Source organism: Sinocyclocheilus grahami, unplaced genomic scaffold (assembly GCF_001515645.1).
Source record: "Sinocyclocheilus grahami isolate Dianchi unplaced genomic scaffold, SAMN03320097.WGS_v1.1 scaffold879.1, whole genome shotgun sequence".
NCBI classification, from domain to species: domain Eukaryota; kingdom Metazoa; phylum Chordata; class Actinopteri; order Cypriniformes; family Cyprinidae; genus Sinocyclocheilus; species Sinocyclocheilus grahami.
The window spans coordinates 136,501-161,615 of NW_015506058.1; positions in this window are offsets into that span (position 1 = coordinate 136,501).

Sequence of the window (25,115 nt, forward strand, 5' to 3'; positions counted from 1 at the left end):
CTCTGATGGCTCTCGAATGTGATGTTTTGTCTTCGGTGAAGCCAAACTGATTAAAAATGATGAGGATTTTCAACTTGACACCTGAAAGACAAATAATACATTGTAACTCTTCCAAAAAAACAGCACATAATTTGTAAAGTGTGCTAATGAAACATTGGGTCTCATTCACCAATATTTGCATACAAGTTGCATACTTACTGTATGTTTGTAGAAAAAAAATTCTGAGAGCATGTGCTGCAAAATCTTCAAGTAAAGCCAAGTGTGCCATTCACAACCAGGACGATACTCATCAAATACCTTTTAAATAGACCTAGACTACATTTAATTGACCATTTTTAGAAACCTATGCCACTTTGCAAACCATTTATGTTAATACATAATGCTAGGTGTCTTTTTTTATATATGTGTGGTTTCAGTTGGTTCTAAATGTTGTCCTGCAACTTATTAATAAATCTTGATTTCTGAATGAAAATGTTGTTACACACAAACATGTTAACATGCAGTTAGTGAATGAGACCCATTGTCACAAGATATAACTTTTCACTCACGTTAGCTCATCCATGCTTTGAAAGTTATCAGGACGTTGAACACAACAGTCTTCAGGAACAGTATTCTCAGCCAATAGAGGCCCAGTGACATGTAGTTGGTTTTTTCATCTGCAGAATAAAAATGCAATTAGGATGTCTATTAGTTTGAGCATGGATTTTGTGGTATAATCCAGCACTTGTTTGTTTATTGGAAGATAGCAGTATCACAATCTGAAATCTATGTGTAGTTATTGTTTGACAGTGCTAGATGTTGCAGTTCAAACAACAGGCAGTAACAGACTAGTAGTAATGGACTGCAAATGAAATGAAACGCACAGCAGACTATATAAATGTGCAAATAAAAGCACACTTACCGGTTTCAAAATCAGCATTTTGACCAGATGATCCTGACTTACAGTCTGAAAGTGGAATAAAGAGGATTAATATAATGCAACCAAATATTTGAGGAATTAAGTTTTTTTTAATTGCATGTGATATATCATTCCTACCTTTTTCCGGGCAGGGTTCTGATTCATTAAAGGTGAAGCTGCTGAAGTACGTTTGGCCTGAATATCGCACTGGTGTAACGTTTGTGAAGTTTACAGCATCATGTTTTGTGTAGTCCGTTGCCAAACATGACTTATTAAAACTGTAGTAGGCTGGTGTTTCTACTTTCTCTGTAAAATATAAGAAAAAAAAAAAACATTAGTTTCATAAACAAAAATTATGTGTTTAATGCAGATGAAAATGAGCAAATTCCATTTTGTCAAATGTAATTCGTATTTATGGATGAGAAAGTACATTCACAGACAATACAGACCAGACAACTTTATGTATTTCCAAATCACACTCAGATAAGTCAAAGGTATTTATTTTGTAACATTTAAATTTAAATGAAAAACAAAAGCCCTTTTACTCAATGAACATTTAAAATTTAAAAAGCATGACAAATTCTTACCCTACTTCAAAAGTAACTGATTTTTCTAGGCCCACAGCCTGACACCTCATATCAAAAACTCATTCACACTTGTTTTCCAGAGAAAGGCACTAATTTATGACATTATGAAACGTAATTGTTACGTTAGCAATGTAACATGGGGGAAATACATATTTTCATAAGATTTCATTAGTTTTCCCCAATCTCTCGGTTCACTAATGGACACTATATATTTATTAGCTTTCTGTTAGTTGTATTTTTACCACAATATTCACAAGTTCAACAATAAGCAACTTAAAGTTTCCATATTTAATATGGAATCATATTCCATCATATTCCATATGATGTGGTTTAGGTCAATTGCACTGCTTTTAGCAATTATGCTAAGAATAAAATGGCTTTTAATTACCGCAACTACATCAATACAGTTTGCCTAATGAACAGAATAGTTCAAAATGGTTTATTCTACATCTTTTAGCATATAAATCACGTACATTAAACCACAATGAATTCAATCTTTTAGACTTAAAACGTTAAATTGCTTGTATGCATTTTGATCACAGGGTATTTCTGTACGATTTATTTGCTGAAATGGTTAACGATTACAATTACTAGTCCCATGTCCCAGTCTCGAGTGTTTATTATTAGAATCTGCTGACATGTCAGAATGCATTTAAATTAAACACAAATAATTGTCATTTAAATGTAACACTGGTTTATTTTGGAAAATCCATGTAAATCTGTATGAATCTAAATGAAATGCTATGTGCAAAATTATACGTTTGGATATAGCACTGTGAGTTAAATTTGAAAAATTATTAGTTTCATTTTATGAAAAAGTTTAACTTACAAAGTGAATTATTACTGAAAGTGAATTCATGTTTGTGATTTTAGTCTGTCAGATGTGCAGCTGATCGATTACAATGCAAACAATGCTGACAATATTTCAATTTCTCAGTTTAGCCATTTGAATCTCCAAATGAATTACCATTTTTTAAATTTGGAATTATTAGAGTTATGTTGTTTTAAGAAGTGGTCGGACAAATTTTGGTAGAATATGAATTATGAGTAAAGTAAAATCTCTCTTTGTGTACTTTATCCACCCTTTTTTTTTAAACTTTCTAATCAATCTCGACAATTATGAAACATTATCAGAGTTCTTTGATTAAAATGAATTATTCTCTTACTTGATTGTACTGTTAATTTTGTCCCTTCTCCAAAGATAATTGTAACACTAGAAGTCACACAGACTGATACAGCAGAACAAGAAGCATTTGGATGGTACCTATATATATATTGATTAGAATAGATAAAACGTATAAGTAATTGAAAATTTCTATTAAATTATATCAGTCATCATCATAATATATGGACTTATTTTGACAGTTATTGTTGAATTAAAGATTCTTACTACTGTCCCATCTTCCCATCTGCTCCCATCTTGTTTCTGTGTTTTTATATAAAATAAAAGCCTTGTGTTGTTTAGGAATAAAATCTGATGTCAAACTCTTTAAATAATTATTGCATTTATTTGGACTTCTGTGTAAGAAAGTTACACATAAGGGTAGTCTTTAAAGCTCATAAGGGTAGTCTGTATTAAATTACTTGATTTCCTAATTTAATTGTTTTTATTTGATTTTCCGATGAATTATTTCCAAACATAATTAAGATTTGACTTACTTGTCTGTACAAACAAATGAGTTCCCTTCGCAAATACAATTTTGTCAAAGTTGTCAGTCACACAGTGACTGTCAGAGTTATAAATACTTTGGATCAAAACTTCAGTTTTCATTCTGATGTTAGAGACACTCAGCAATGCAGTTCAAATATCTGTGTCAATTTAACAATTGTATAGATTCAGAAAATTACATAAATTACGTTAAATAAAAAGAGTGAAAATCTCATACAGAAGAATATCTGTCCTATCAGTGGATAAGTGAAAAGATCTATAATATCAATTATAGAATTGTAATATCAATTAGAGTAAACTCAAAACAAATGAAATTATAACTTACTTAATAACACAATGAGCCGAGTCCCCTGGCCAAATATTAGTTTGTCTCTATTTTGAGTCACACAATTACAAACCCCAATACAGAAATGCAAAGCACACTCTGTCCTCTGACAGCTATAAATGACACAAGTTTGGTCAATTTCATTAATAATTAGATTAATCACTAAAGTCTGTGACATTATTCTGTGACAATGAGTTTTAAATTTTCTTTGAAATTTGGTGGTACTGAAAATGTAATAATAACTGATACTACTCATGTTTCTAAAATTAGATTCCAAATTTTATGAAAATTAATGGTTGTACTCACTCGGTTGGACATACAGTTGTGTCCCCTTCCCAAATATTATTTTACCGGTATTTGTATTCACACAGTGGTTCGTAGTGGGATAATAACTTCCATGAGTACCAGGGACCGTGTTAGGTTTAACATATAATGATTTAACTCATTTAAATATAATGATTAATTATTGTTATAATGATTTCCTTCTATATTAAAGGCATTTATCATGGAAAAAAAACATGGACAGGTAGCATAAGTGCAACTTTGATATAAATGTACATTAAAGTACTTTAGGTACACATACACTTCTGTCGTACCATTTTTGTCAGCAGCCATCTTGTATATATTGAACATCTAAAGATGAAGATAAAACAACTTACTGGAATTTATTACTGTTTTGATGCCTGCTCCAAATATGACTTTGTTGTTTAACCCAATATTCACACAATGATTTTGTTTGGCACTTTATCCTTTATACTCGAGGCCTTTATATTTGTCAGTTTTTGGGTTAGTTACCCAAAAGTTCAAAATCACTGAACCAAATTTTTACATGATAAATATTTTGCATGCTAAATCTATGCATTGCATATTGTTTTCATAGTAAAAAAAATAGTAGTTCTTCCCCTTACAATATAATCATAGTCACAGTTGGTGATGAAATTATGAGTTTATCACTAAATAATTTCAGTGCTAAGATTAAAATACAACTTACTGATTTGCACAAGAAGTTTTGTCCCCATGCCAAAGAACATTTTATGTCCAGTATTCACACAGCCATTGGCCACATACTAAAAACTAACAATACCCTGATAACAAAGACATTACAAACAAGTCTCTCAGAATCCATCTTAAATAAGATGCAGTGTCAAAACTTTAAAGAAGGAATAAATGTGAATCCATGCATATCAAAGTTTAGGGGGTAGAATAAAACTCTTAGCTGTTATGATTTTAAAACAAAAGAGTAGTTGTTGTTCCTGAAGTTGTATTATCGCTTATCAAAATCACTGAAACTTAAGAAAAACTATAAACTCACAACTTCATATTTTTTCTTGTAATAGTATACTTAATTTTAGATAAATGCCTTCAAATCTTTTTAGGAAGAAATTACTGTTTATTGTTCAGGTGATCAGCATAAAAAGTGCATATTTTAAAAAGTGTATACTGTAATATTTATGCGAACAGAGAACTTACTTGAAAACACAGTTAGCTTAGTGCCTTTTCCAAATATAATTTTGTATCCACCTTGAGTCACACAGCTGTTGACCATATACACATAACTGCAACTGAACATACAGTATAATAATTCCAGATGACGTAATTTAGTAATGTCCATCTAACATCTAATTTAGAAATAATGTTATATTTTATCAGTTGTATATCAATTATTACAAAAACTGTATTGATAATTGTGGATGTACTGCAAAAAATATGATTGATGAGCCCATATTTAAAGTTTCATATTAGAGTTAAGTAGATGGAAACCATAATAACTAGTTAATTTGTTCATTTTACACGCAGTCTAAGCTGGTAATTCTTATTTTTTACACAGTCTGAGCTGATTTTTAAAAATAATAATAATAAATCTCTCAAATTTGCATCTTTTTCAAAGCCTCATCTGATCTACTCATATTTTTTAGGAATGGTAATTATCCATTATACTCTATTTAAAATAAAGGATAGAACATTACATGATGATAATGTCTGTAAAAATATTAAGAAAAAGAAAGAAAACATAAAATCACCTATACATATTATACTGTACACTGTTTCCATTGTAAGTTTTTCAATGCAGCAGTTGAACAAAATATTTTAAGTAAAATAAGTGAGTGACTTTACATTTTTAAAGATAAAACTTACTTGCTTGTACTGTAAGTTTGGTTCCCTTGCCAAAGACAATCTTAAATTGGTTACTCACACAGCTATTGACTCTGTACCAAATACCAACAGCATCCTACCAGTGTGTACATGGACTGTACGTCTTTCAGTCTTCTTAAAAAAAGAACTAAAACCATGACAATTTTAAACTTGCCATGAATGAGAAATGTTTCACTACTATTATCATTAACTTAAAAACGAAATTTGCTCAGCAGTTTTTTTTCTGCAAACCGTATTGATGCATTCAATCAATTAAACTCTACGTTTAGAACATTAGGTCTAAGTTTAGTCAAAGTATTAAATACCTTTGAACTAACAACACCTTACAAGTATTAAAAACATATTTTGTTACAGGATACCCACTAAAAGTATCGCTCGCTGAATGCTGGCAAACAGATGTCCATCCTGTTATTATTTTAGCTGACCATGATTACAGCTCATTTCAAAAGAAAAGAAAAACAAAACATTTCATAAGCAAAACAACAAAGCATTAGTTGTGCTCACCAGTAGTATTATCAGAAGCACGTCTACATGGTATTATTAGTTAAATATTGCTATGAATATTGGATATTGCAACTTACTTGACTGTATAATGAGTTTAGTTCCTTTGCCAAATGATATTCTAATTTGATCATTCACACAGTCATTCATCCTGTATAAAAAAGTATTGAAATCCTGATAGCTTTGAGAAGCATTTTACAACACTGGAATTAAGAGTCACTTTAAAATCGAAATAACTGATTGTTGTTTAGATTTTAACACAATATTTATGACTATGTATATATTAATGTATAACTAGCATAACAATTGGCATAAAAAGAAGTGGTGCCGAAGTCACCTATAGACTGGACATCTTACCATGATACATTTTAAAGTGATTATTAAAAGGGCCATATTGACTGTTTACAACTATTACATTTTAGACTACTAATTCTACATTTCTTTTGGTCAATTTATATATTTTGTTCAATCAAATCAAATCATTTTTTTCCTGTTCAGTTTAATGCCCTAGGAATATTAAGTCTATAATACTCATTAATAGTGGTATCAAATTTCTGTGAAAGCCCTTAACAAAAAATAGAAACGGTTCTTACATTGTTTTAAAAATATAGGAAAACAAGCTTGGTCTACACTTACTTGAAAGCACAGTGAGTTGAGTGCCTTTCCCAAAGATCATTTTGTTTATCCCTTGAGTCACACAGTGGTTGATGTGACCACAAAAACACAGACTCTCCTTACTTTGAAGCCAGACATTAAGGACTATTATTTATTCATTCTTTATGAATACTTTATTTGGGATCTGTTTCAGTATCAAAATAAGTTATCTAATATTAAAATAGATTTATAAGGATGTTGTTAGTGGGGGGGGTGTAGAAGTCAGCAGTTCATTGAGGGAGTTGTTGAGCAATAATATTTTAATTCACAGTTATTTATAGATCATATATAAAAGGTTCTTACTGTTCAGGTGAAACATAAGTTTTAGCTACAGTATTTTCAAAATTAGGTCTGAAGTCATGTTGCATTACTACTAGCAATCAAGTTTTGATAAAAATATCAGAATTGGCAAACTTTTTAAGGTTTAAAATTTTGCACCTTTCTGTCTTAGTTTACTGTAGCAGCAAACTTACTTGAATCAACTGTTAGTCTGGTGCCTTTTCCAAATAAGATCTTGTCATAGCCGGTATTCACACATTAATACAACATGGTACATTTACCCAGAATACAACTTTAGCCAACCTCTTGTTTGGTGTATGACATTTTTCAAAGTGCATTTTAGGCATGATTGTACAAAATTCAATTTTGAATATGGTTTCATAATAGTATTTGAAGATAATTAAAGGTATAAGCCTCCAAGTCCAAATCTTTTCATCCAACAATAAAGATAACAACAATTACACTTTTGAAAGTAATGAACTTAAGTACACTCTTAAAAATAAAGGTGCTTCAAAAGGTTCTTCAAGTGATGCCATAGAAGAACCATTTTTGGTTCCACAAAGAACCATTCAGTCAAAGGTTCTTTAAAGAACCATCTCTTTTTTACCTTTTTATAATCTGAAGAACCTTCTTTCACCACAAAGAACCTTTTGCGAGACAGAAAGGTTCTTCAGATGTTAAAGGTTCTTTATGGAACCATTTAGACAAAAAGGTTCTTCTATGGCATCATGAAGCACCTTTATTTTTAAGAGTGTAGCTAATCGGTACTATTTGAACTACTTAATATTTGGAGAAAATGAAAGGGATAAGACTTCATAGCCAAGTAAATTCATCCAACAATACAGATAATGCATACTACATTATTTATTATGATGAACTTCACTAGCATTTTATACACTGGATAACAATAAGTAATTAACTGTATGATTTGGAAAAATATTAACTTACTTGATTGTACAATGACTTTGGTCCCCTTACCAAAGAAAATCTTATATCCATCAGTCACACAGCCATTTACCAAACACCGAAAACTAGTAGCAGTCTGGTAACACTCAAATTACATTTTTAAAATGTATAAAATACTTTTTAAATATATATACGTGAAATAATTATTGAATACCACTTTGATGTATGCAAATACTGATTATGGATTTTTGTGCTTGTGTATGACTAACCATTATCTTCATCTTAGTTTAGGTTTAAAAGAAATATTTTAAGGATTACAGATTTTATTATACTAAACCTTTTTTAATGATGAAATAACTTACTTGAAATAACAATGAGACTGGTGCCGGCTCCAAATATGACCTTGTTGTCACCTCTATTCACACATCAGTATTGTACGGTACATTTACCCTCAGTACATGTTTGGCCAATAAGGTCCCATCACTTCATTATATTTCATTACTTGTTTGATTAGTTTGGAACATTTTGTAAGATAGAAAAGAATGATGTGTGATTAAGATAATGATAAGCAATAACTTCTAATAAAAACTATTAATCATTAGCAAATGTATTTTTGTGAACTAAAGAATTTTTGATCTTTGTCAACATCACAAATACTTTATACATTTAAGTAAATTTTTTCTTTAAGTTTGGTGAATGATTCCACTCAATTTTAAATAAGTGAAAACAAGTAAATATCACAACACAGGTTTTTATCTTTTTTGGACATCAGTATGATCAGACGACTAGGTTACAGTAGTATTAATGTTGACTCTGTCAGAAAAGCATTACTTACTAGTCTGAACAACAAGTTTGGTTCCTTTGGCGAAGATAATCTTCACATTCACACACTCTTGGAGCATGTGCCAAAAACGAATGCCTTCCAGCTATTTCACATACTGTATGGAGTTATAGGCTACCATCTCAGATTACAGAGTCAAATCTAGCTAATTAATTCACGAATTACATCTGCATTTCAATAGAAGCAATTATACAATGCTAGATTATGATCAGTTCTAATTTCAAACTGACTTGTTTCAAATATTAGTTTAGTTCCATCTCTAAACACACTTTTCATTGTGTAGATGTCACACTGTTCCTACTGTTTCATAAATGAATCATAATGAATATATTTAATCTTAGCATTGAAGTGCTTATGAATGTGTCCGGGTAATGCCAAGATGAGGATTAAATATTAATTTAAAAGTTAATAAATAAATAGTAAACTATTAAAGTTATTCTAAAGCTAATTTAGTTGTGATAGTTGTGATTTAAGTGTAAGATTTAATTTTAATACATTTGACATACTGTATATTTCAGTATAACATTAACACCGACAGTGACATTGATAATATAAGCTTACTCTTACTTGTTTGTGTTATTAGTCTTGTCCCACTCCCAAATATAATCTTGTCACCAGCATTCACACAAATCCTGACTCCTTCACAAAAACCTCTTTGTCTAATTGATCTCAGTTCATCTAATTGTGACATACTTTATATAAAAAATTAAGCACTTAAGCATTTGGTATGGTTTTGATGGACAGAGAGAAGGGGTTTAATTATATTTCAACAATGGAAATGGTTTACTTTTAGAAGGATGTCAAATTGTTTACAAATGAAATGAGATTTAATCAAAATATTTGGTTAAGCTGCAATGAGTAAACTGTTTAACACCAATTACAAAACATCAGTATAACATCAAGTACTTCTGCATTTGTCAGTTTTGATATTCAGTATTTATATTTTGTACTTCGAAGGTTTTCAAACAGTGACTATTTTGGTACTATTTTGGACTATTTAATATTTGGAGAAATGAAAGGAATATGATTTCATAGCCAAATAATTTCATCCAACAATACAGAAAATGTATATTACACTATTTATTGTGATGATGAACTTCAATAGCATTTTTAATTCCGTCAAACTGCATAAAATGAATTAACTGTATGATTTGGAAAAATATTAACTTACTTGATTGTACAATGACTTTGGTCCCCTTACCAAAGAAAAACTTATATCCAGCATTCACACAGCCATTTACCAAACACCGAAAACTAGTAGCAGTCTGGTAACACTCAAAGAATTGTATGCACCTTAAACAATTCACAAAACACTTTAAACCCTAGTATTACAGTATGCGAAATATTAACATTATTACTGTGGCTGGTATGACCTTTATATTTGTACAATTTTATAGTATACTTTTCAAATATGTATGCTTAAGTGAAAGTCATCACTAAACTGTTGAATTATTGAATACTTTAAATGTCATTTTGTTTTATGCAAATATTGATTATGAATTTTTGTGTTTGTGTATGATGAACCGTTCTCTTTATTTATTTTTTTAGGTTTAAAAGAAATATTTTAAGGATCAGTTTTTATTATACTAAAATTTTTATTAAAGATCAAATAAAATATCTTACTTGAAGTAACAGTGAAACTGGTGCCAGTTCCAAATATGATCTTGTTGTCCGCTCTATTCACACATCAGTATAGTACGGTACATTTACCCTCAGTACATGTTTGGCCAATAAGGTCTCATCATTTCGTTATAGTTTATTTTTAGATAATACTTGCTTGATTAGTTTGGAACATTTTGTAAGATAGAAAAGAATAACGTAAGTGATTAAGATAATGATAAGCAATAACTTAGATAAAAACGAATCCTTAGCAAATGCATTTTTGTGAACTTTAAAGAATTCCTGATCTTTGTCAATATCACACATACTTTTTCTTTAAGTTTGGTGAATGATTCCATTCAATTTTATACCAAAACACAGATTTGATCTTTTTTGACATCAGTATGATCAGACATCTAGGAGGTTAGTATTTATTAATGTTGACTTTGTTAGAAATGTATTACTTACTTGTTTGAACAATAAGTTTGGTTCCTTTGCCAAAGATAATCTTATTCACATTCACACACTCTTAGAGCATGTGCCAAAAACTAATGCCTTCAAGCTATTTCACATACTGTATGGAGTTATAGGCTACCATCTCTACAAATTACAGTATAGCAAGTCAAATTAATCCATTAATCCAAATAATTTCAATATTTATATAAAGCTAGATTAAGATCAGTACTAATTTCAAACTGACTTGTTTCAAATGTCAATTAAATTTTTCTCTAAACAGACTTTTCATAAGTCACACTGTTCCTTCCGTTTCATATACACATTTAATTATAATGAACATATTGATAAAGTGCTTATGAAAGAGTCAGGGTGATGCCAAAATGACGTTTCAATGAGAATTAGATAAAGTTTTTGTGACAAGTTAATTTAGTTATGATAGTTGTGATTTCAATGTCAGATTTAATTCAGTACATTTGGAATATATCTCAATATAACATTAGCAATGACATTGATAATATAAGCTTACTTGTTTGTGTTATTAGTCTTGTCCCACTCCCAAATATAATCTTGTTGGCAGCATTCACACAAGTGCTGACTCCATCACAAAAACCTCTTTGTCTAATTGACCTCATCATCTAATTGTGACATACATAACATTAAAATATAAAGTGCTATAACTTGTTTCTTGCATTGCATTGTATTGTTAGGGTTATGTATTATATGTAAGAAAGAAATATTTTAAGCATTTGTATGAGTTTGTAGTCAGTTTAGTCCTAGATTATATTTTGAAGCTACTCATAATAATGTCCAGAAAAAAACTAAACCAGTAAGACTATAAAACTCACTTGTTTGTATGACAAGATTGGTCCCCTTTCCAAAGAACATTTGGTAGCCAACATTCACACAAGATAATCTTATTCACATTCACACACTCTTAGAGCATGTGCCAAAAACTAATGCCTTCAAGCTATTTCACATACTGTATGGAGTTATAGGCTACCATCTCTACAAATTACAGTATAGCAAGTCAAATTAATCCATTAATCCAAATAATTTCAATATTTATATAAAGCTAGATTAAGATCAGTACTAATTTCAAACTGACTTGTTTCAAATGTCAATTAAATTTTTCTCTAAACAGACTTTTCATAAGTCACACTGTTCCTTCCGTTTCATATACACATTTAATTATAATGAACATATTGATAAAGTGCTTATGAAAGAGTCAGGGTGATGCCAAAATGACGTTTCAATGAGAATTAGATAAAGTTTTTGTGACAAGTTAATTTAGTTATGATAGTTGTGATTTCAATGTCAGATTTAATTCAGTACATTTGGAATATATCTCAATATAACATTAGCAATGACATTGATAATATAAGCTTACTTGTTTGTGTTATTAGTCTTGTCCCACTCCCAAATATAATCTTGTTGGCAGCATTCACACAAGTGCTCACTCCATCACAAAAACCTCTTTGTCTAATTGACCTCATCATCTAATTGTGACATACATAACATTAATATATAAAGTGCTATAACTTGTTTCTTGCATTGCATTGTATTGTTAGGGTTATGTATTATATGTAAGAAAGAAATATTTTAAGCATTTGTATGAGTTTGTAGTCAGTTTAGTCCTAGATTATATTTTGAAGCTACTCATAATAATGTCCAGAAAAAAACTAAACCAGTAAGACTATAAAACTCACTTGTTTGTATGACAAGATTGGTCCCCTTTCCAAAGAACATTTGGTAGCCAACATTCACACAGCCATCTACCATGAACTAAAAACTTCACAGTTCTTACACTACAAGTCCAATACACACACTTAAGCTTTCACTTAGTATACACTCTTAAAAATAAAGGTGCTTCAAAAGGTTCTTCAAGCGATGCCATAGAAGAACCATTTTTCGTTCCACAAAGAACCATTCAGTCAAAGGTTCTTTAAAGAACCATCTCTTTCTTACCTTTTTATAATCTGAAGAACCTTCTTTCGCCACAAAGAACCTTTTGTGAAACAGAAAGGTTCTTCAGATGTTAAAGGTTCTTTATGGAACCATTTAGACAAAAAGGTTCTTCTATGGCATCGTGAAGCACCTTTATTTTTAAGAGTGTATGCCCATTTAGGACAAAGAAACCCTTGTTGAGCATTTAATTATATTTCAATAATGGAAATCAGTTGTTTTTAGAGAGATGTCAAATTGTTTACAATTTAAATATGATTTAATCAAAATATCTCGTGATTAAACTGCAGTGTGAAACTGTATAGCACTTATTACAGAACATTATTAACTGACTTGCTTAAAATGTCAATTTAGTTACTTCTCTAAACACATTGTTTCATATACAGTATGCATATACTTATAGTGAACATATTGATAAAGTGTTTATGAAAGTGTCAGGGTATTACCAAGATGCAGTTTTGATGAGAATTAAATAAAGATATTGTATCAAGTTAATTCAGTTGCAATAATTGTGATTTAAGTGTAAGGCTCAAACTCATACACTATAGCAAATCTCACTTAAGGTTTTCATAAAGTATATGAACAATGTTAAGTTTTTAATTACATTTTAGTAATTGAATCTATTTGTTTTTAGAAGGGTGTCAAAATGTTTACAATTTAAATAAGATTTAATCAAAATATCCTGTGATTAAACTGCAATGTGAAACTATATAGCACTTATTACAGAACATTACTGAGTATAACATCAAGCACTTTTGCATTTATCTTTTAAATGGTTTTCTTTTTACTCTAACAGCTTTTTATTAATTTGGAAACGCAAACTTACTTGTTTCTACAGTGAGTTTTGTCCCCGTCCCAAAGACTATCTTTTGAGCACCAGTCACACATATGTTGGATCCATAATAAAAACCATCTAGCCTTGTTTGTAGTGTGGCAAGTTTTAGTTTTGTTTGTTTGTTTGTTTAAATATTTTAAGTTTAAATATTTCATTTGAAGTACTTTAACAATATTTTGTTGCTTTTGTTGTTGTTTTGTCTAATTCAATTCAAGTTAATTAAGTTCCTTTTCTAAACACACCATTTCATATATGCATTTAATTATAATGAACATACTGATAAAGTGTTTATTTTCATTTAGAAATGCAAACTTGTTTCTACACTGAGTTTTGTAACTACAGATGTAATTACATTGCCAATTACACTTTAATACAATGTATTTTTTTGTTTTGCAACAGTATTTCACTTTTAAAAGAGTTTTCTGCTAAACAGTGACTATTTGGTCAAATTTGGACTATTTAATATTTGGAGAAAATGAAAGGGATAATAGACTCCATAGCCAAATAATTTCATCCAACAGATAATGAATATTACACATTACAATTACTGTGATAAACTTCACCATCATTTTTTTTTTATTCTGCCAAACTGCCTAACATTATTAACTGTATGATTTGGAAAAAACTTAACTTACTTGATTGTACTATGACTTTGGTCCCCTTACCAAAGAAAAACTTATATCCAGCATTCACACAGCCATTTACCAAACACCGAAAACTAGTAGCAGTCTGGTAACACTCAAAGAATTGTATGCACCTTAAACAATTCACAAAACACTTTATACCTTATTATAAGATTATAATAATATAATCTTCATATTCACACACTCTTGGAACATGTGCCAAAAACTAATACTTTCCAGTTATTTCACATACTGTATGGAGTTATAGGCTACCATCTCTACAGATTACACTATAGCAAGTCAAATCTAGCCAATTATTAATAATAATAATATAAGCATTAAAGATAGATTATGATAAATACTAATTTTATACTCACTTGTTTTAACTGTCAATTTAGTTCCTTCTCCAAACACTACTTTCCACTGTGCGGATGCCACACTGTAAACTTTGTCTACACAAAAACTTGGCCTTCTACAGAGTCCAACTACAGTAAGTCATATATACATTTCATTATAATGCTTATGAAAGTGTCAGATTAATGCCAAGTTAAAGTTTAGATGAGGATTAAATAAAGCTTTGTATATTGTATTGTTATTGGATAAAGCTAATTTAGTCATGATAGTTGTGAATTAAGTTTAATATTACATTTGACATACTGTATATTTCAATGTAACATTAACATTGATAGTGACACTGATCATATAAGCTTACTTGTTTGTGTTATTAGTCTTGTCCCACTCCCAAATATAATCTTGTCACCAGCATTCACACAAGTGCTGACTCCTTCACAAAAACCTCTGTCTAATTGATTTCATTGTCTAATTGTGATATACTTAATATAAAAACGTATTTACGCATTTAAGCATTTGTATGGTTTTGATGGACAGAGAGAAGGGGTTTAATTATATTTTGATAATGGAAATTATGGTTTGCTTTTAGAAGGATGTCAAATTGTTTACAAATTCAATAAGATTTAATCAAAATATGTGGTTAAACTGCAATGAGAAAACTATATAACACTAATTACAAAACATCAGTATAATATCAAGTACTTTTGCATTTGTCAGTTTTGATATTCAGTTTTTATATTTTGTATTTTAAGGGTTTTTATTGATTTAGAAATGCAAACTTACGTGTTTCTATAGTGAGTTTTGTCCCCGTCCCAAAGATTATCTTTTGAGCTGTATTCACACATGTGCTGAGTCCAGAGCAAAAACCATCTAGCCTTGTTTGGAGTGTTGTGAGCTTTACGTTATTTTTTATTTTATTAAATAAATGAAATACATGCAAGAACTTTAACAACCTTTGTTAGATGCAATCACATTTGGGTGGTTTGTTGTTGTTTTGCAATAATATATTTAATTTTCTAAAGAGTCCTCTGCTAAACAGTGACTATTTTCTTCAGTACTATATGTATTAAAGTGTAATGTAAAAGAATGGTGACAAAAATGAACTCACTTGAATTAACAGTTAATTTTGTCCCAGAACCAAATGACAGCTTGCCAAATCCTTGATTCACACAGCATATAAACTCACTACTGTAACTTGTGTATGCTACTGCCAAGTTACATTGTATAAACATTTGTTATACATTTATGAAATACTGTCTTTTATAAACTTTCAACAGTGCAGTTTCTTTGTACATTACTGCAAGTTACTTTTCATAAGAATTACGGGGCAGAATAAATTACAATAGACTCTTAAGTTTCATATTTGTCAAACTGAAAATACAGATATAATATAGAAATAGAAATAGAATTTTTGAATAAAGTTACTGATACTAGTGGTGTAAAAAATAATTTAACTAGCAATAATAATAATACATAAACATGAAAGATTAGCTATTATTAATTGTTTTTTGTAAAGAATGACAGTATAATTTTGTCAAGAACTATGATTATTTGCATTAATAATCTAACCAATTTAAGTTTACAAATGTTCAGACTTACTTGCTTCTATGTTGAGTTTTGTCCCTTTACTAAAGAAAATCCTATTGGCAGTATTCACACAGCCACTGAGCGTGCACCAAAAACTTGTATTTCAAACAGGCCATAATTCACATTATGTATTACATAGCATATTATAAAATATTAAATCATAAAACACTGCAAAATAACTTTTTTTAAATATCTTCACTATAGTTTGACTAAACAAACTGTGCTTGAACATTTTTTTGTATTAGTAATGCAGAATCATATTATATTAGGGAAAGGAAAAAAAAAGTGATTATGATGAATAATTTGTTTTTTTTTGTGTTTTTTTAATACATTTTACTTACTTGATTGTATGACAAGATTGGTTCCACTGCCAAAGATAATCTTATATCCAGTATTCACACAGCCTTTAAACATTCACTAAAAACTCTTGCATGTTTTGGTTGCTTAACAGTCAATTAAAATCTGACAAAATTTGCATTAATCTAAAAGTAATCACAAAACCTCTGATCAGATTTGACAATGTCAAACTACATCTCAAAAAAAGTCAGTAACTACTAGATAAAGTCCTATAAATTATTTTTTTAAATGCTACAATATTGACAAAGGTTTGAAACTAACGTATTTCAATAATATTTCATCTAATCTGCAGCGAGAGCTAAAAAAAACAAAGTTATACATTTTTCGATGCTTTGATTAATACTCACTTTGTTCAACTCTCAGTTGAATTCCTGAACCAAAAATGACCTTCCAGTTTGATGTCACACAATGAAAGCATTGTGCACAAAAACTACTTATAATTGCCATATAAATAATTTTCTTGCCATTTATTTTCTCTTTGCTTTGATTTTTACATTGATGAGAAAGAATGAAACTAATTCAAAAAACTATCTATAAAAGAAATGATAAATAAAATATAGTTGATTGATTGCAGAATGTGAATGGACACCATTTGTTTAAAAATGTTAACTTTAAGCTGGAAAAATTCAACTTACTCTGTTGTATTTTGAGTTCGGTTCCTTTGCCAAATATTATTCGAACTCCATCAGTCACACAACATCTGATCCCATTACAAATAACTAATGCAAGCTTTGTAATTTTTTTATTTAATTCAACGTAGAAATACACTAACACTAAACATGTTTTTTTAATATATATAAAAATAACAGAAGTGAGTAAGAGTAAGAGAAAATGCGTTAGAATAAAATGGATTTGTTTTCCCTTTTATTAGATGTACTGTATTTTAGATTCTGTTTTGGCTTTTAGTCATGTTTGATTATTTCTTTAATGGACTCTAATAATGGACTCACAGAAACTACTAATTAAAAGTTGGATATCCGTAGACAAAAAATATGACTTACGTGCAGTGACAACTAATTGGGTCCCTTTTCCAAATATAATCTTATTGCCAGTATACACACAGCACTTAACCACAGCACAAAAACCAATGCGCAATGAGCCATCAATGTCAAAATATTGACAGAAATACTTTGCACATCATGTGTAAGTAAACATAACACAAACATTACACTATACTCACTAATCTGAACTTTCAACTGTGTCCCGGCTCCAAATATAACTTTTCCTATTCCAGTTGATGTCACACACTAACATATACTCTATCAATAATTTATCATCCCTATAACTGACACTCTGTTATACTACCAAAGTTCTTGTTATATATAGTAGATTATTATGCAAACATAATGTTTCATAAAACTTGATATGGGTGCACTTTAAAAATATTAAACCTACTCTGCATTATTTGTGCTATATGCATTATTTGTTCAATATTGAATGTTTAGTAATTGGACATAACAAATTAAACGATTTACAAAAATAATGAGCAGTATGGTAATCATTTACATTTAAATGAATGAAATTTAGCTGTTAAGGTAATTTGATGGGAATAATTATGTTTCTTACTGGATTCCACAGAGAGTAAAGTTCCACTTCCAAAAATGACTTTGTATGTCCCGTCATTCACACATTGCTGAAGCTCTCAACAAAAAGGGCATCCCAAGGGTCTCAAAAAACATTTAAATGTATCTATTTTGTTATATATGGGGATATATTATATTAATGGGCTTAAAAACGTAATGGGGTAAAGTGTGTCATTTCTGAATTTCAATTCAATAATGACTGTTTTCAAACAGGTTTCTTAAACATTCTCCATCATTTGCTATTTGCCATGATATAAACAAAAACATTTATTTATTTGAGTTCATTGTTTCGAAAAAACAACAAACAAAGAAAACAAATGGACATTATTTTCAACTAAAAAAGTAGTAGTTAAAATATAAGGGGAATAAAGTAATGTTCAATGCTAACAATCTTTCATGATGAGATTTCGCCCAAATTTAGATGGGTTGGACATACATTATGACAAGATTTCCTGTAGCTCAAACAGTAGAGTGTGTTGCATAACATTATCAGCTGAATAAAGTGTTGTCCAAATGCTACTATGTTCTCTGACCAAATATGATTTATCATGTGATTTGCCAATATGTTTGCCATACATCATGCTGTATCAAATACCAAAGTAATAACCTTCCTTAGGCTACCTAAAAACAATATTAATGGGAATCTTACTTGCGTGTACGTGTAGCATTGTCCCTTCTCCAAACAAGATCCTAGAAGCCCCCACATTCACACAATAGAAATATCCCTCACAAAAACAAGCTCATTGAAGCCTCAGTAATATTTATCTTTCTATGTACAATCACTGCTGTTCCATTAGTTAAGACTACAATAACAGGAATCGTATAAATATAAAAATCAGAGATAATAAAATATCAAGATGTTTGAACTCACGGGTTTGAACAGTTAACTTTGTCCCTGCTCCAAATATGATCTTAACGTTTGATTTCACACACTGCTTAGACCCTCAACAAATTCATGTTCCCCGTTTTGAACTGCTGCCATGGCCATTGTGTTATTATTGTAGTATATCATTTAGAAATTGCTGTGAAATATGTAAGGATTACTATAAATGTATGCAAAACAAAACAAAAGGTTGTCCTACTTGGTTCTACGAATAGTCTTGTCCCTGATCCAAAGATGATTTTTCGAGCTCCATCATTCACACAGTAACAAACATCTCTTCAAAAAACTCTTCCTCAGAGGCAACAAGGACTCTGCTGTACATCGTTATTTCGCAACAAAATTTGAAGCTTTGATCAATTGTAAATTTTTTTTAATTATCTATCACTGTCGATTACTGTTGTTACTTTAAAAGCTTTAGATTTGTTAAGTTGTGATAGTCTTGGAGGTCAAATTGTGTTGCTATAAATGTTACCATCTATGTACATGTGAAGACTTGTTGATAAAGACTTGATCCAAACGTCATCTTGGGTCGTCTTAAAATATAAATTAACCAAATTCATTTTTTAATTGTTTACTTTATCAAATTGAAAGTAGAGAAATAAGTGGACTTAAGTTAAAAGGTGGAACAAGTTTGATTAAATAAATTCACTTACTTGACTCCACAATAATTTGAGTACCACTTCCAAATATTATCTTTACTCCAGTTGTCACACAGTTATTTTGTTAACTACAAAAACATGTTACATGACTTGGAAAGCTTCTGTATTACTTCTGGGAACAGATTTACTATAAATGATGTCAAATCAATTTTAATTATGAATAAAACCTATAGATTATACTAGTGTTTATTAATCAACATGAATAAAACTAATTTAAATGTTAAATTATAAAAAAAAAGTGATATTCCTTTATGTCATACATGACAGCCATGAACTTTTTACTGTCACTCCATTCTGTCTGCTATTATTTATTCTGTTGCTAAGTTTTCTTGTTTAAGAAAATATGTAACACTTTTTAAGTTTTATTCTTGGACTCTTTATACATTTCAACTTTTAAGTTAAATGCAAAGCAAAAATTGATGTTGAGAAGAGTATTAACATTGAACGATTTACTGTAAGAATTAATGCTGTATTAATTATTGTATTAATGAGATGAATTCATAGAAATAAATGTTTTGGTCTTACGAGATTCCACAATTAGTCTTGTCCCAGCTCCAAAAATAATCTTGTCATAAGTCACACATTAACAAAAGCCTCAGCAAAACTCTCTAAGTACATTAATAGAGCCATGATATGGTCAGGTTTGATTACTGATAAACGTCTGAAATTAGTAAATTATTTAGTTTTGTGTCATTATTATGTTTTGTCAGATTCAATTATATTTTTTTATTATTTATGACTTTGGCACAGAATGTGACTTAGAATTCAAATCGCACATCACAAACTGTAATGGATGTTATTCATACATTTAGTAAAGACACTATACTGGTCACTCAGTTAGAAATGCCATTTGCATTTTAAGTTTCACATTACACCATTTTAAGCGTCCATTATATTCAAAAATATTTTACGATTATACATTCATTTATATAAATTTGTAATTTCTTATCATTATAAATATTGCACTGTACTTACTGGAGTTAACATGAAGCTGAGTTCCCTGACCAAATATGATCTTGTTGTTGTTATTCACACTGTGTTGAAAACCAGAGCAACAACATCTGGATTCAACTGCACAACTAGGTGCTCATTATTTCTACTTATATCCTTAAAATCTGATATCTTATGAATTCATTTACAATCTACAAATGCTGTCCTCTGGACACAAACAGAAGTATAAAGCAAGAAATCATGATCAGTCTCTTACTTGCTTCTACATGTAACATCGTCCCTTCTCCAAAGATGACCTTGTTTGCACCAATAATCACACAATACAAAGAGTCCTCACAAAAACTACCTTTGTTACGGTTTGGCTTATTACATTAAATACAAGCAGCTTCTTAGTGAAAGCTACAATTATATGCTCAATTGCTTTAATTGTAAACAGGAAAATATTAAAAAGTTATTATATCAGTGTTTTCATACCAACACAGGTTAGTAAAGGCTATTATTATTATATTTTCAACTGCTGTTTAAACAGAAAATCTAATAATATTTAACATTATTTGCATATTTAACTTAATACAGGTGGCTATTTATTCTATTAACTTTTTATATCTTTACTTTGACTTAAGTTAAGATTGACATCTAGTAGTAAATTAAGACATTATTCTAATACTGGCAATTGGAGGATCTGTTTTGCACATCTATGATATACTGATGAAAAAAAATTGGTCTTACGAGATTCAACAGTCAGTGATGTTCCACTTCCAAAAATGATCTTGTTGTTTCCATAATTCACACAGTAACAAACACTCAGACAAAATGTTCTTGGGGAGGCCTTTGATTAAGTACAGTACAATTATGTGAATGTGATAAAAGACTTGATTACGTCTTGATGGCCTATTAAGAAATAAAGATCATATAATGAATGATTTTTTTATATTGTGTATTTTTATACTGTTTCAATGTCAATGGTTCACCGGCACTATTCTTTTTTTTTTTATTAAACCATGTTAATCGCATCTCATTATTGTGAAATGTATGTAAAAAGACTCTTACTTGATTGAACTATTAAAGTTGTTCCTTGACCAAAAATGATCTTTGTCCTTCCAGCAGCATCCACACAACAGAAACAGTCATAACAAAAATAGGACCAGTTTACCAGGAATTGGGGCTTAAATACGTATTATGATGAAGGTGCAGATAACAAACTGTAAAACATTTTTATTTGAATTATATTTTAGGGAATGAGATTTATTTTAAGAGTATTTATTTCAGTATTTTAGCTCTAAGTATCTTGTTTACTACGGAGTTAGCATGTCTGTTTGGATGTTTATTTTGAATTGAACATTATCCATTTTCCAGTAAATTAAATATGAATGTGTTTGAAGTATTTTCAACTTCAACATATGATACTCATAAATACTGAGAATGCCATTAATCAATATCCAATAAATGTACTTACTGGAACAGACATATATCTGTGTTCCCTGACCAAATAATGAGTTTCTCATACAACATACTGTATCAAATACCAAAGTAATAACCTTTGTTAGACTACCTAAAAACAATATTATCTGGAATCTTACTTGCTTGTACGTATAGCATTGTCCCTTCTCCAAACAAGATCCTGCCAACCCCCACATTCACACAATAGAAATATCCCTCACAAAAACAAGCTCATTGAAGCCTCAGTAATATTTATCTTTTTATGTACAATCACTGCTGTTCCATTAGTTAAGACTACAATAACAGGAATCGTATAAATATAAAAAGCAGAGATAATAAAATATCAAGATGTTTGAACTCACGGGATTGAACAGTTAACTTTGTCCCTGCTCCGAATATGATCTTAACGTTTGATTTCACACACTGCTTAGACCCTCAACAAATTCATGTTCCCCGTTTTGAACTGCTGCCATGGCCATTGTGTTATTATTGTAGTATATCATTTAGAAATTGCTGTGAAATATGTAAAGATTACTATAAATGTATACAAAACAAAACAAAAGGTTGTCCTACTTGGTTCTACGAATAGTCTTGTCCCTGATCCAAAGATGATTTTTCGAGTTGCATCATTCACACAGTAACAAACATCTCTTCAAAAAACTCTTCCTCAGAGGCAACAAGGACTCTGCTGTACTTCATTATTTTCACAACAAAATTTTATGCTTGTTTAATTTGTTTAATTACTTTTAATTATCTATCACTGTTGATGTTACTTTAAAAGCTTTAGATTTGTTTAGTTGTGATAGTCTTGGAGGTCAAATCGTGTTGCTATAAATGTTACCATCTATGTACATGTGAAGACTTGTTGATAAAGTCTTTTTATTAAACTGGTCTCCGAGGAAATTAAAAAGTGGTAATAAACACAGAACGTAAACGTCTCTTACTTGATTCAACTGTTAAGGTTGTTCCTTGACCAAAAATGATCTTTCTCCCAGAACCCTCCACACAATAGAAACAATCACAACAAAAACATGGCCAGTTTACCATGAACTGGGACAAACATGTTTGATTTGTGTGTTGATTATAAACAGAAAAAAATATTTAATAAAAAAACAATAATATTTTAGAGATTGAACGTTCATTTGAGATTACTTATAGTGATTTTTAGTTACTTTTAAACATTTAGCCTATTGTTATGTCTTATAGTTTTTATGTTTTAAAGTTAGTGTAAACTATTTTATTGTATTTTTCTCTACTTTAAAATAGCAATACATTTCTTACTTGACTTCACATACAAAGTTGTCCCTGTTCCAAAATGAATCTTCCAAGTCGCATCATTCACACAGTACCTAACCTCACAGTAAAAACAGTTTCGTTCTCAAAATTGTATTTATATATATCTATTTTTTACCCTAGAAATATTTAAATATTTCATATGAATTTTTAATTTTAAAAATATTTATATAGCCTACATCTAAACAGTTTTTTACTTTCAACATTCTTCATTACTTACATTATACATATAATTTAGTTTTAGTCAATGGTGTTACAATATTAAATGTCAGCAATGACAATGCGTAATGCAGAAAACAGTCATGATTTGAATACTCACTGTAATCGACATTCAGCTTTGTGCCTTGACCAAATATAATTTTGTCAGCAAGTGTCACACAGTAGTGCAAATCCTGGCAATATCTAATACAGTTCTGCCAATATAATATGGACTTTTAATTTGAGACCTAACAATGTTACAAACAATTTATATTTGAAATCTTGAATTTCAAAGATTTCAAAGCATACAAAGCAGCTATAAATTTTATTGAGTGTTTTACTGTCCTAGAATAACTATATTCATATAAAGTACTTCAGTAGCATTCCTCGACTTCAGGATCAGAATCAGAATCACATTGTGAATTTACTTTTAAAACTCAACTACAGAGCTTTTCAATTTGTCAGTAAACTGCAATAGCTTCATACTTACTTGAATGAACAGTCAATGATGTTCCAGAAGCAAACATTACTTTGTCCCCTGAATAAGTCACACAGTAGCTAATGCCTCAGCAATTACTTGGGAGTGTTGTATAATTAATCAAATCTATAGTCAAACATCTATACACAAAGCAATCAATGTAAAAAATGAAAAAAAAAAATTTTTTTTAACTGTATATAAAACAAAGAGGAGTTAATTTTACAGAAAAATACTAGTTCAGTATTTTCACTTCTTTGTATTTATATGGCGTTTACCAGCAATGTCCGACTGAAAATTGTTTCTACACTAAAAAAATTTCAGTGTTTTTTCAGTGTTGCTCTAAAAAAACAGGCGTGCCAATTGTGAACATAACTTTTTAAAAAGAAAGAAATACTAAATGTGTCAAACATGTTGGTCTACATTAATGGATGTGTATTTCTGCATTAGACATCAGTAAAGCTTGCATAGTTCAAGAATATGTCATGCTATTAATTTCAAAAACTTGATATTTTTGGTTCAACTCAGATGACAGTGATCCATTTAACTTACTTGGCTCAATTAGTAACTGTGTGCCTTTTCCAAAAATGATCTTGTCCAATCCCACATTCACACAGCAGGAAGCATCATTTCAAAAATCTCAAGAGAAAGGCTTTCAGAGATTCTCAATCTAAATATTAGATACTATTAGTTTTAGATACTGTCTAAAACTAATCCTAATCTCCAAACCTAATCTGAGACCAAAGGCAGATTTATCAAACAAAACTCATTAGTAGGAACTAAACTTACGTGAATTTACTATCAATTTTGTTCCTGTTCCAAAGATAATCTTGTCAAATCCTCCAGATTTCACACAACCAGAAACGTCACAACAAAAACTATCCGGAATGAGGATGTAGACATTTTTTTTTAAGATGACTACTGAAAAAAAATACTAAAGGCTAGTTGAAATAAAAGGATTCTGCAAAACAGACCAGCCACATTGATTTGCAAAGGACATTTTATATAAATACATAAAATAAGAAACTGAAACTGCTGTAGTGATATAT